Source organism: Oryx dammah, unplaced genomic scaffold, assembly GCF_014754425.2.
Source record: "Oryx dammah isolate SB20612 unplaced genomic scaffold, SCBI_Odam_1.1 HiC_scaffold_11164, whole genome shotgun sequence".
Lineage (NCBI taxonomy): Eukaryota > Metazoa > Chordata > Mammalia > Artiodactyla > Bovidae > Oryx > Oryx dammah.
Genome location: NW_024080557.1, coordinates 3,951,518 through 3,966,525, shown reverse-complemented (window position 1 = coordinate 3,966,525; position 15,008 = coordinate 3,951,518). Strand labels below are relative to the sequence as shown.

The 15,008-nt window shown below is 37.5% G+C and overlaps 1 pseudogene; it reads right to left on the bottom strand.

Annotated features, from left to right (window-relative positions):
- Nucleotides 1–8,446: 8,446 nt before the first annotated feature.
- Nucleotides 8,447–9,222, bottom strand: LOC120860719 (annotated as a pseudogene).
- Nucleotides 9,223–15,008: the final 5,786 nt, after the last annotated feature.

Below are 15,008 nucleotides of genomic sequence, written 5' to 3'. Positions count from 1 at the left end.
AGCTCTTCACATCAGGTGGCCAAAGTATTGGAGTTTCACCTTTAGCATCAATCCTTCCAATGAGTATTAAGGACTGATTTCCTTTAGGATGGACTGGTTGGATGTTCTTGCAGTCCAAGGGACTCTCAAGAGTCTTCTCCAACACCACAGTTTAAAAGCAAAAATTCTTTGGCTCTCAGCTTTCTTTATAGTCCAGCTCTAACATCCATACACGACCACTGGGAAAACCATAGCCTTGACTACATGGACCTTTGTTGACAAAGTAATGTCTCTGGTTTTCAATATACTATCTAGGTTGGTCATAACTTTCCTTCCAAGGAGTAAGCGTCTTTTAATTTCATGGCTGCAATCACCATCTGCAATGATTTTGGAGCCCAGAAAAATAAAGTCAGCCACTGTTTCCACTGTTTCCTCATCTATTTGCCATGAAGTGATGGGACCGGATGAAATGATCTTAGTTTTCTGAATATTGAGCTTTAAGTCAACTTTTTCACTCTCCTCTTTCACTTTCATCAAGAGGTTCTTCACTTTCTGCCATAAGGGTGGTGTCATCTGCATATCTGAGGTTATTGATATTTCTCCCGGCAATCTTGATTCCAGCTTGTGCTTCTTCCAGCTCAGCATTTCTCATGATGTACTCTGCATAGAGGTTAAATAAACAGGGTGACAATATACAGCCTTGATGTACTCCTTTTCCTATTTGGAACCATTCTGTTGTTCCATATCCAGTTCTAACTTTTGCTTCCTGACCTGCATACAGATTTCTCAAGAGGCAGGTCAGGTGGTCTGGTATTCCCACCTCTTTCAGAATTTTCCACAGTTTATTATGCCACACACAGTCAAACGCTTTGGCATAGTCAATAAAGCAGAAATAGATGTTTTTCTGGAACCCTCTTGCTTTTTTTGATGATCCCTCGGATGTTGGCAATTTAATCTCTGATTCTTCTGCCTTTTCTAAAACCAGCTTGAACATCTGGAAGTTCAAGGTTCACGTATTGCTGAAGCCTGGCTTGGAGAAAGCAAAGTGGAGAATAAGTAAATAAAGTGCTTTGTCCCCTAAACTGCTATCTCTCTCTCTCTCAGTTTTAACTTTGTTGCTCCATCTTATCTCTCTAATGAATTTAGGTTATTTGGCAGAATTTGGCACAGAACCACTCTCCTTCTTCCCTTATTTGTCATATCCTCATAGAGATCGATAATCTGGTGATGTGTTATATTTTTACTCATTCTTTTGCTCTTATGTATAAGGCATTTTTTGAATCACCTTTTACAACTTTAGGAATTTTCCAGATGAAAGAACTATGCAATCTACCTAGTTATGCTAGTTAGGAAAAAGGCAAAAGTAAAGGAAAAAAGAAAATATTAGTTTCAAAGCCTTGAAAATACCTAGCAGATAAGCTCTGTATGTTTGATTGAGTGAATCAGAATAAGAATTACCAGTACTTGAGAAGAGAAGGGGGCTTCCCAAGTGACCCAGTGGGTTAAGAATCTGCCTGCAATGCAGGAGATACAGGAAGACGCGAGTTTGATCCCTGGGTCAGGAAGATCTCCTGGAGGAGAGAAATGCAACCCACTTCAGTATTCTTGCCTGGAGAATCCTATGGACAGACAAGCCTGGTGGGCTATAGCCCATAGGCTTTCAAAGGCTTGGACACGACTGAAACAAATGAGCACAGATGAGAAGAGAAGGAAGGGATGCCAAATTCCATCCCTTAGTAAATTTAAGTACTAACATAGCCTTAACAAGAGCATAAGACAGATTTTGCCTTAAAATGCCATTTCCTTACAAGGGCACTTAAAATGCCATTTCCTGGGAAGTATTAGTGGCAAAATGATAATCTTCTGGTCAAAACTCAGCCCTGCCTTGCCTAATGCTGGATGAGTGGCACAGAGTGCAGAAACTCATGGAGGGGAAATTCTGATGTCACATTAGCATGTTCTCACATATTGCTGGTTGCATACCAAGCCCATATGTCCACACAATGGCTCTTAGACGTGCCTATTGTGGTTATCCCTAAGAAGAGAAGCATCTAATAGTACAAGGTATATCTTCAAGATGTTTTGCTCTCCTTCTTTTCTGTGTTTATAAGCTCAGTGTAACTCTTCTTTCCTCCACAGTGGAATGACCCCTGACTTCTCTTTAAATCTTGGCTTTGGCATCTCTCACAAGACATCTTGGAAACTGAAGTGCTGCATCTTTGGCTGAATGTTTAAGACAGTTATTGCCTACTTAGTTTGGATAAGGTAAATCTATAAATTCTTAAACCTTAGTAAAAATGTACTCAAAAAAGATATGGAAAATTCTTTTTGCCTTCCTATAAAAAAGAGCTATTTTATCTTGAATTAAACATTATTGGAATTTAAAATAATTCAATTTATATAATTTGTGACTAACAACTTTAAAAACAGTAGCTTACTTTATATTGAACCATTCCTGAATTAGCGGCATTTCAGGACAGCATTTAGGGTCTTCCCCAGTGGCTGGGTGGTAAGAGTCCACCTGCAATGCAGGAGACACAGAGACGCAGGTTTGATCCCTGCATTGGGAAGAGCTCCAGGAGAAGGAAATGGCAACCCACTACAGTGTTCTTGCCTGGAGAATCCTATAGACAGAGGAGCTTGGTGGGCTGCAGTCTTTGGGGTCGCAAAGAGTCGGACACCACTGAGCAACTGAGCGCGCCCGCACACACACACACACACACACACACAGGGCAGCATTTATTGTTGTTTTGTTGGGGTTAACGGTGTGGGTTCTTGAGATAAGCTAATAGTTTGATTTTCAGCTCTACCAACTGTTAGCTGTGTGACTTTGGGTAAGTCACTTAAACTCTTTCATGCCAGCAGTTAACAGGAAAATAACAATAATATTTAACAATCACATTTAACAACCACAAAATAAGATTGTTATGAGGTTTCACTGAGTTAATACATGTATATCTATTAAAAACATGCCTGGCACAACTTTAGCCAATATTTATTGATTATCAACTATTTCTTTTTGCTATGGTTCATGATGGACTAGAATGCTCTAAAGCTATTTGATAAATAATAAAGCTTCAGAAACGTTTAGTTTTAGCTAAATCTTTTTAAAATTTTAATGCAAATATATTACAATGTCATTATAAAATTTGTATAAATAAAAAATAAAAAGATAAATACACCTCCATCACTGACCATAGCTAAATTAATAGCTGTCAATAGCCCGATGTGTATTTTCTGCATTGTATGTTATTCATAAGCACACAGTTACCCTACAAAGACCCTTTGAAGATATTAGATCATTGCCTCCATATTATTCTCCAGATTGTGTTAGAAAAATAACTCAAATATACATGGCATAATCCTTTTGGGTTCATATGTATAGATCTGCCCTGTTCTTCTAATTGTGGCAAACTAGTCCTTAAAAGGTATGCATAATGAAATCTGTCTTATGAATGCCATTTAATTTGTCTCTAAGTGTTTGTTATTTCAAATAATGCCACCAATAACATTCCTATACATATAACAAAGTTCAATAACTGGCCCCATTGAAAGCCACAGTAAGAGTGAAGATTCATCTGGTTTGGGCTTCAAATTGTTTTATTTTTAATTTATTTTAAATATTTATTTGGCTGCACTGAGTCTTAGTTGTGGTATATGGGTCTAGTTCCCTGACTAGGGATCAGACGTGGGCCCCCTGCATTGGGAGTGTGGAGACTTAGCCACTGGATCACCAAGGAAGTCCCTTCAAATTGCTTTAAACATTAAATAAAAAATGAGTCCACATTTATAAATCAAGTGAATTTAGATGAAAAAATACAGATTTTTGGATTATTCTCTTAAAAAAATCTAAAGATCAATAACTTCTGGGTCCTTTTCTTGAGTTGCAGTAACAAGATTTGACAGAATAGAGGCAGCTGTAATTATAAATTCATATCTATTCCACCTGCTACAGTTCTTGCCTTTTCCATTGCCTTGCACTTGGCTGGTTTTCCTCATTTATAGTACCTGCTTGATTCTCATGGGCCCTGAATTTGTGATACCTGAGATGTATCATTAAACATTTAGGTTGTATTACTAAATGATAAAGCCTAAGTTGTGAATTTCTGGGTCAAAGGGTAGAATCATGCTAAATTTTTGATAGTACTGTCAAATTATTTGTCACATTTTATTAAATACCCAGAGTGCTTTTACTTCTAGGCTCTCAGATAGACCTAGTATTTATGCAACATAAATCAAGTAGAAAAAAAAAGCAAAAATGTCTAAATTTCTTTGAATAGCAAAAAATTCAATGTAAGGATTTATAGAGGAATATTTAGAGATTGTATCAGCCTGAGTCCTGGCAAGAAACAGAATGCACACTCAGCCAAAATCTTGAGGAAAATGGGTTGAGGAACTACTCGCAGAAGCGTGGGGGGCAATAGGGCCTTCCCTGGTGACACAGCAGTAAAGAATTCACCTGTAATGCAGGAGATTCAGGTTCCATCCCTAGGTCAGGAAGATACCTTGGAAGAGGAAATGGCAACCACTCCAGTATTCTTGCCAGGAAAAAGTTCATGGACAGGGAAGCCTGGAGGGCTACAGTCCATAGAGTGGCAAAGAGTTGGACACAGCAGAGCACAGGTAGGATTAAGAGAACCAATCAAGGATGTGGAGTTTGATAAAGAAGAAGTTTGTAACCTCAATCTGGTGGGAAAGCAAGAGGACATGATATTTCAGGAGGATATGGTATTTCAAGAGCCCCTGGAAACTGGACTTCCTCATAGGAGTGGTCATGGGACACAACCACTGCTAAAATTTGCTACTGAGATAAAGTGGGAGTGCGGCTCAGCATTTTCTGGCCACTGTCTCCTTCAATCTTGCTCTCATCTGATGGTGCCTGCTATTGGTTAGGCCCCTCCAAAGCCATACAGACTGGCTGAAGCAGTTCTTAGGAGTCAGAACAGGAAGTATGGAGAATACACAGGGGAGGAATATACAAAAATAGAACGGCTACCACCGGGCTGTCTGGTCTCAAAGGTCCTAGAACACTTTCACTCTTATCATTTTCATGATCATTACATTTAAAAAATTGTATTACATCATGCAACCATAAAAAAATCTGTAGTTTATAAATATTTATTGCATTGATGAGTTTAAATGATTAAAGTGCTTGTGGGGAAATCCCCCACAATAGTAATAGAATGCATATAAAGTCTTTATCAATTTAAACAATGCTTATATTTTTTAAAGTTCATGTAGAATTACTTCAACCTTTTTAGCTTTACCAACAAGATAAAAATTTAATGAAAGCTCCCATAGGCTGAGCGTAAAGAAAAACCAGAAATGTATTTTTCAAAGGGGAAAAAAATCAGATACCTAAATAATTATGTATTTGGGTAGAGAGTGATGAGAGTTTTAGATAAAGGACTTTGGAAGTTTGGAAAAAAGAAAGATCACAGTGGTTTAACTCCCTTGACACAGCTCCAGTAAGAGGTCTTTCAAAGTGCCCTTCCCTCCCACTGTAAGGAAAACTGAAATCTACAGCAAGCTAACAACTCTGCTCCTAACACTCTTCCCCTTCTGGTCCCTCCATCTGTGTTAAATTCCTATTAAGGGTTGATTGTAAATCTGATTATGCTGTTAAGTAAACCAAATCTGATTAAGCCAGTTTCGCTAATATGATGACTCAAAGCATTCAATATTAAGTAAATGAATGAATATGAATTTTAAATGAAATTTATTTTTACAAGGAATTCTAAGTGGAATGTGTTTTTAAAGAAATCGTTGATATACGAGCTAAGAAAAGTTTGCTGTTGAATTAGAAGTAGAAATTTTGAAAGTTGGAAAAGTTCATAAAATGCAAGATTGATAAAAATTTTCCAGTGTAAACATTTTCACTGTATTTAGAGTGCTTTGCACATCCTAAACATCTTGCTGCATCTTGAAGAAATAAAAAGTGGGCATCATATATTATGAATAATGGATGTGTTTTATGCAAAGAGTAGAAGGTAGAACTCTGAGGATCACTCATCAAAGAAGACTCTTGTCCTCATCACAAGTTGCAACCGAAGCATTTGTCTATGTTTCAAAATTCATTAACATTCAATATGTGTGTAGCATGTAAAAAGTATTTGTGGCTATCATATTTTTGGATTAATTAACTCATTGGAAGTCCTAAATGAGTCAGAAGAGAGCTTCCTCTAATTTCAGCTAAGAAGATAAGGCACTTTCCTAAAGAAAGGGTAATTTTCTGCTGGGCCCTTGCTAGATATCCCATTACTAGCCTTATTTATATAAGGAATCAAACTCTTCCTCAGTGAGTAAATCAATTACATTGAGCAAACATTTATTGAATTTCCATGGCCTTCAGGATAAAAGGGAAGTTATTGAACATGGCATAAAAGTATATTCATGATCTGGTTCATCTCCCATTGCTCCTCCCCTAACTTATCTTTTCAGAATAACAAGACAATGTACTTGTGAATTTTAAACTCCTACTATGTGTCAATATTGTATGCTTTTGTACGTTCTCTTTCAGAGGCCTGAAATGCCTATCATGTCATCAGGCGTGTATTGAATGCTGATTATTCTTGAAAATTTGTTCATTAAAAAAAAAATCAGATTCATTCCTCTGCAATTTTTATACCAAATTTTCATTTCAAAGGAGAAAGACTTATAGATAACTACTTATTAGAATTGTGTTTCTAATAATTGTATTAAGGATACTCAAAACCACACACACACACACAATATCACGCTACTAGAGGATGTTCTAGTGTATTAGAACAAATAATTTAAAATGATGCTTGTATAGAAGTCATATTTACAAAAGGACTTAAGGTTAACTAAAAGTATTTAAAGCTCAGTACATTGTTAAATGCCTGGTACATGTGTTGTCAGAAAACACATCATAAGATATAGTGTTAACCCAATGATATAAACAAAGGTGGACAGAAAATAATGAAAAAATGTCTACAAATTTATTGTGTGTAACTCTAGGTGGTGGCATTAGATTACAGCTGTTATTTTAGTCTGTATGGTCCAATCTTTAAAAACAGTTAATATGCGTTACTTTGATAACAAATAAAATATTTAAACAAGTCTCAATACTTTGTTCAAGGGTTATCACTTTTCTTATGAAGTGCTCCTGAATCATTCATCCTTACCAGGCATTACCTTCTCTCCACTGACATTATTTTTTACAAATAGTAGCAAGTATATTGAGTTTATTTCTCTACTTTTGTGTCTCCTCAACAAGACAGAAAACTTTTGAAAGAGATTGTTTCAAAAACTTCTCTCCAATATTAATGCATATTATAGTATAATCTGAATATTGGGCATGTTTGGGGTTCAAACAATATAATATAACATGAGTTTCTTCAACAAAATTAGCAATATTCTCTACTTGGCAGAAGGGAAGAGGGGAATGCTCCTTATGTGACTTCTCAACATTAGGCCCAAGTCCTATAAAACTCCATGATCTTCTCCTAGGTCAAGACAGTGCTAAATAAGTTTTAATACCATCAGGCCATGAATATTATATAGTTCAAGACAAAGTTTTCCCTGAATTTTCTTGTGTTTCTTCAAATACTTATTATTTGTTTTTGGAAAAAGCCTAAGGAAATTGGCATATTGTTTACTTTTTAAAAAATATTAACAATAAGTATCAGAGTTTGATTTTTTCACACTAGTGAGCATGAGTCATTTTTTAAAAAATCTGTTTATTTTCTAATTATATATTTTTATATTGAGTACCTTAGGGAAGAAAATAATTGCAATGATTTGAATTCATAATATAATTAATCCCTGGGTTCAATAAATATCCTTTATAATTATACCCAGTCAATATTAAAAATGTTTGTAGACACTAAGTCAGCTAACAAAATAAGTAAAATAACTATATGAAATATAAATGTCAGGAATGGGTAACATCCATGATCAGTTAAGTCACTTTGCCACTGTTTTTTTTTTTTTTTTTTAACATGATTCATATTTACTTCAATCACAAACACATTCATTGCAAGTGTTAACTTACACCACTGATGCTAGCATCTTAAAACTAAGATCTTAAAAGAAACTTCAGTTTAATGCAAAGAAATTCAACAAGAAAATTTTTGGACACTTGATCAGAAGATTTTGGTGGCTGTCAAAATACTCATGTGTACACAAAGGTACAGGAAAGCCTGAGAAAGAAGAGCTGTTTCCGTTTCCCATTGAACACAGGATCCAAGAAACAAGTGAACCAAATATTCTATTGAAATTAGCCATCCAACCATACAGTGCCAATAAAGAACTTCTTACGTTAGTAATGGACCACATTTTAAAAGCCTTGGCAAATGTTACAAAAACAAAATATTTAGAGTAATATTTATAAATACAAACATAATTAGTTTTTTGCCTTCTATAAGTAATAATCTTTGAAATGCTAAAAATGAGGTCCAACTGTGGTTCTTTTCTGGTGTGGCAAGCTGTAGGTGCACACGGTCTACTGATTTACCTTCTCGAAGTTTTCTTGGAAGCAGTTGGATGGGGCTTAATTGCAGGAGAAGCTGATGTCCTATTGGCTGGGCAGACTCCTGCATTGGTTTCCACAAACTGAAATGCCTTCACCAAGCAGAGGGTTTCTTCCATTCTTCAGCCCACTGGGAGATCACTGATACTCAAATGCTTGATGGCTCCATTGGCGTCAATTGTCAAAAGAACTCACAGTGAAGGATCAGAACCTTCTCACTGCACACTGTAGTGTCGAGGGAGCTGTTTAGTCAAATCTGACAAGAGCTTACTGTTCATGTGGCCCAAACCAGTGTTCTTCCTCTGTGTGTTTATCTAGGCCAGGTGGCTGAAATGGGAACCCATTGATACTGCAGCAAGTTCACAGTTCACATCATGAAATTCATTGGCTTTGTCACTGAAAGCAATTGTGAAATTTCTGTTCACAAAAGTGAAATCCAAAGGATAAAAGAAGAGCACCAAATATTTCCCCTTAAAGTCATCAGTTTAGTTGCTCAGTTGTGTCTTTGAACTCTCTAGTGCCAATGGCTGTACCCTTAATATAGGGCACTTGCTGGGTGATGGCAAGGATATGGTGTGAGGAACTGATGCTAGAGGCCAATTTTGCTTGGCGAGAACCAGACCACAATGCATTTGTCAAGCACGTTCTTCCGCAGACATAAGGGCTGCATAGACAGAAATGCCTCAAGGAATGGTTTTCACATGTCAGACAAGCGATGCCCAGAGTAACCGTCTCATCGTGGAGGCCATATGATGACTTGTGATGACCAGTGATAGTCTCTTATTGAGCTTAAAAACTTTTTTTTCCTTAAAGTTTCTACCAACTTCATGAGAAAAAGACTAAAACCTGTATTTTTAGCTTTTAGACAAATGACTCGTTTGCCTCATTTCTGGTTTTTCAGTTTAAATTAGTAAGTACATAAGTAAATTGAGTGCTTTTATATCTATCTCTCTGCTAGATGAAAGAAAAATTAATGACAATAAGAATAAGTTGCCCTAGCATGAGAAAATGGACCCCAAAGCTGTATTTGAATTGTGGTTGGAAGTGTGAAGGTATGGTTGGAACTCTGGGAGCAGCATAGAAGAGGTGAATGAATTGCTTGAGTGGCCTAGGTGTGAGAAGTGGCTTTTTGGAGGAGGTGACCTGGTTGCCAAGCAGCAGGTGAAGAGTGGACCAAAGTGAGAGCAAAATAGCACAGGGATTAATTGTGAAGACATATTTGTTCACTACAACTGCACTATTAGTTGAAGCTTTGTCGCATCCTCTGTTTTGGGTATAGGTAGTTCACACTCTGCATTATTATCAGCAGAAGGAAGTTCAGATGAGCTGAGCAGGCTTGTGAGACCAGCTATCTGTGAAACCCAAGTTGCTCAGTGGGGAAGACAGATACTGTATACATTCTAAGATGCGTGTAAAACATGATGAGAAGGAAATGGTGGTTTGGATTTATATGTAATAAAGTTGGAAACGTGGGAAATCATGAATGGGACTCTATAGTGTAGGGGAAGGGAAGGAAGTTCATTATATCTTTGGATAGGAGAAAGTCTACTCTTAGGAAATGATGTTTGAGCTGATAAATGATGAAGTTGAGATTATTGGATAATGGGTTGGATGTGTGAAGTAAAAGGGTGGAAGTGTTACTTGCTCAATCTTTTCTGACTCTTTGCTATACTATGGACTATAGCCCACCAGGCTCCTCTGTCCATGGAACTCTCCAGGCAAGAATTCCCAACCCAGGGATAGAACCTGGGTCTCCAAGGTTCAGAGGCAGACTCTTGACCCTCTGAGCCATGAGGGTGGAGCTAAGGATTATTCTCCAACTACCGGCATGGACAGCTGAAAATGGAAATGCTATCACTTGTCTTGGAAAACTGATTTTGAGATGCCTGGGAGGCATCTTGAGTAGATAAATGGACCACATATTTGGGTTTGAAAATTAGACAAGGTCAGTCTGGACTAGAGGTGAGATTTACTGAAGCCACAGACATATGCAGGATCACTTAGGAAGGTTCAGAAAGAGATGAGCATGGAGTCAGGGATAGTGCTGGTAAATTTCAACATTTAAAAAATGGGTAGCAAATGACAAACCACAAAGAGACCTGGACAAGACAGCTAAAAAAGTGGGTGGGAAAGCAGTAGTGTGTGGTGTTGACACTGAATTAAAAAGTGTGCAAATGTGTGTGGTTAAAGGAAGGAGTGGTTAACAGGTCAAATGTCATGGCTAGGTCGAGCAAAATAAAAATTAGGAGTCTGTTGGATTTAGAGATATGGGTAGAGATCATTGGATATCTCAACAAGAAGAGCTTCTTCTTGGAAGAAGAGAATGCTGCTCTGAATGAGTTAATTTGAAAAAGAGAAGTGAAGAAATGGCAACGCTGATTGAAGATAACTGCTTTGAGAATTGTGGCTTTTGACAAGATGAGAAAGATAGGGTTGAAGCTAACTCAGTGTGAGGTAGCCTCTATTACTGTCCTGGTTTTAGACAAAAGAAAACTGAAGGCACGGAGAGGTTAAGCAGCTTGCCCAAGGTCACATGGTTAGAGTGAGAGTTAGAATTAAGCCCTAGGCAGTGGACTCTAAAGCTTGTCCTTTTACAGAAACAGCGTGTGCTGAATTGAGGAGTGTATGCTCTCTTGCCTTGTCACCTGGCATAACCTATTATTCCACTTTTACAGCTGAGGTCTGAAGTCCTGTTTGAGATTGACCAAGGTCATACCATAAGTGACAGAGATGGTATTTAACTTCAGCTATTTCTACTCCTTGTCTTGTGCTTTTCCCCCTTGGCCATAATTGAATCGCCTCTGTGTCTAATTTCAGGCGCAGTGATTCCCTTTTGCCCTGAGTGTTGTTTGCACCTCCAGCCTGTGTACCGCCTGCTCAGTAATGATCTAATACTTACTGTGTGGGCTTCAGAATTTATTTGATTTGGAGCAACTGAAACGGCCTGTTGGCAAGGACTAAATATAAGATTGTGAATCCAGGGACAAGGATGCATATTTCTGGCCAAAGAGGATCTTGCTAGCTATGGTAAAACACTGCAAAGTATTGGCAACAGTTGCTATAACGAAAATGAATTCTCTAATTCTAAATGCTTGTGGTATGTAATGTAAATTCATATGAAAGGAAGGAATACAGAATGAAAGCAATGAAGTTTAATATTTCTAATGTATTGCACCCAGTTTAGAAAAGTGGAGTTTTTCAGTTTGCAAAGCAAAATAATTTTGGGAGTCTTGCCTTGACAGTCACACGCCAGAGTCATTATTTTGCACAACACATGCACCTTGCAGAGTTCGGAATAGATTACTTTTGTTGTTACCTCCCTTGTTTCTTCGCAACATCCTATGTTGTGACTGGCCAATACATTTTGCTACACTGATTTGACTGAGGGAGAAACCACAGCACCGTGTGGTTGAAATGACTCATTCAGTCTCGTAAAAGTGGCCTGTGTGAGAGCCAGGGTTAGGATTTGGATCTTCCATCTTGAATGCCACGCTTTGTGTTAAACCACATGGTGTTCCAATATATCACTTGGCCCATTTAAACCACATGGATAATTCATTTTTCAACACCCTGGTTATATGTCATCTTAGCTGTCATTTCCATTAGCTGCTTACACACCTGCATGTAGCTCACACCAGCCTCCTTTTCTGCCTGTTCTGACATCAGGAGCAGTGCTTATTAAGCAATAGAAAAAGACTGAAATGCAACAACAACAACAACACCCTTCTTTGTTCAGCCCTGGTGTATTTTACTTCCGGCTTCTGTTCATACGGAATTCAGTATCACTTTACCTCTATGATACTTGCCTAGGGGAACTCTCTCACTATTCCATTTTGTTGCTTGAAAACTTTCAGCATCTTTCCGTATAGGAGAATAACATTTTTGCATTTATGTCTGATGGAGCTTTGGAAATATCAGAAAACCTTTTACCACTATCTTGTTTAAGTAACACAAAAGGAGCTGGGGTTGAAACCCAGGGTACAAACCCCCATGACAGATGGTGTATTTTCAATTCAGGTTCACCACCAACACGTTCTTAGGCAGAGAAGAAATACAGAATCGCATCCCACAAGCCCCCCTTCTCCATATGGTTCCAGTTTAGTGTCTGCCAATGAAAGGCATTCACATGAGATTTGGAAGACAGAAGAGAAGGAAAGATTGAATAGAGGAGGGAATGGCCCTGGTTCATACATTTGTGCATCCAAAAAAATATTTATTAAGATCCTACATGTGGCAGACATTCTGAAAATACAGCCCTTAGTCTCACAGAATTCATCTATTCTGAGTGAGTGAAGAGACCAAAATAAAAAAACAAAAACTCACAAAAACAAAACAAAAAGTGAACTAACAAGAGAATATAAAGATATGTTTCAGTAGTATATTATACTACTATAATCAGTAGTATTATGAAAACAGAACAAAAATATGGTAGATGGGAGATTTTAGAGAAGGAAGTAGATATACTTGAATTTTTGTTTAGGAGTATTCTTAAGTTCTAAAAGATGGTCTAAAGTTGATTTCTTGAGGGACATTTTATCTTTTGAAACCTTTCTGGAATGTCTTAATTGTTCAGTTTCGATTGAGTTGGATATCATGCACTTGTGTAGTTAACAGTGATTTCTTTAAATACCCAGTGGCACTAGCTGCTGTGATCAGAATGCTGTCTTGATCTGTGGTTTGAGATGCTGTTTGTCTGGCTTCTGAAAATCCATAATACTGTCCCCTTTCACAAAACCTGTCAGATCAGGAACAAATGGAATTTCAAGGGAGTCACTCTAACTTACCAATGGTACCTGGGACTGTGTTCCACAGATTTCTGTAAATTTTATACTGATTTGCTCATATGCTATCAGTAGGTCACCTTGGTCCTGTACTTTACGGAATTCGACAGGAAGGTGACATAATAAGCAAATGTCTGAATAGATTTGGAGAACACTCTGGATAGGCTCAAATAGGGCAGATTTAACCCAAGCTTCCCTGTCCCTCTCCTTAGGTAGTGATGAACAAGCAGGAGGCCTTCTTTCTATGGACAGAATTGAGTGTCTCTCCTTTGGAGATCGACGTTGATTTACGAGGAAGTGCACAGAGTGTGTCTTAAGGGCATCGAGCTGTAATTGCTCTCCTTCAAAGTGGACTGTTGTGCCCTCATCCTTCAGCTAAAGGGGAACTGCATAACACCATGTGTTTATTTGACTTATGATTTATTTCTTTTGAAGGGATTATGTCCTTTGTCAAAACATTCTTTTCACTGGGGATGGGAGATTTAAGGAATAAAGAGACTTTAGTCTTAGCAGGCTACTTTTTCTGTTAATTTTGCTTACCTCTGGGATCCTTTTATTTAAAAAATTCCTTATGTTTTATATGCATGTATCTACTTTGAGATTTATAATAAAAATTATCTTTCTTCATTCTCCTCCTTTCATCTTCATTACCCACCTCTGTACCTTCCCTACCTTTCACATCCATCACATTTAGGTCTTAAATTGTGCTGGGAAAATAGTCCTTTTCTTTCCAGTTCAACTTCTAGAAATAGGAGCAAAGAAGTTGGATTCTGGCGAAGGCTTTTTACTTGATTACTTTGGTAAACTGGAGCCAGACACTTTCCTTAGATATGGGGATCTGAGTTTCACTGCCTTATTTGTGGAAAGAAGGAATTTTATTAGAAAAGCATTGTTAAACATTATAGACTCAGGACCCCTTTATATTCCAGAAGCATTTCAGGTCCTGGGCTTCCCAAGTGGTTCAGGGGTAAACAATCTGCCTGCCAAGCAGATGTGGGCTCAACCCCTGGGTTGGGAAGATTCCCCTGGAGAAGGAAATGGCAACCCACTCCAGTATTTTTGCCTGGAAAATCCCATGGACAGAGGAGCCTGGTGGGCTACAGTCCATGGGGTCACAAAGAGTCAGACATGACTGAGCGACTAAACAACAGCAAACAGCTTCAGGTCTTATAGAGTTTTTTTTCTCTGGGGAACGTTAATCCAGTGTCCATGCTGTGATAGCCAATTGTTAACTAGTCAAGATTTCTACAATCTTGTGGTTAAATCATTAGTAGCTTGAAATCAACCATGGAGGGAATATTTATATCATGGAAATTGGCCAGTGCTATCAAATTGTTTTTTTTTTTAATTAAGTGAACTGATTTATCAGAATGTTGCTGACTTATCATGGAAGAAATTAAAATTGAGAAATTAAAACATATTTGTTAGGAAATTAAAAATAAAAATAGGTGCAATATATGCTATTCTAAATCTTTTCATAAAAGTTAGTTACATTTTCAGAAAAAAAACATTGAGTGGCTTTTCCAAATACTTTTGATGTCTGACTTTATAGAAGACAACTGTATTATTACATGAGCTTCTATATTCAGTAGGCTGCGATATAGGTCATGAGCATTGGATAAGTTCAGTGTTTGCTTATGAAAGAAAGAACTTAAGTCAAATACTATCTTCATATTATTAAAAATAGTTTTAATTAATACTATCTTCATATTAAAAATAGTTTCAACCTCATTGAGCCACTGAGGAGGTACCTC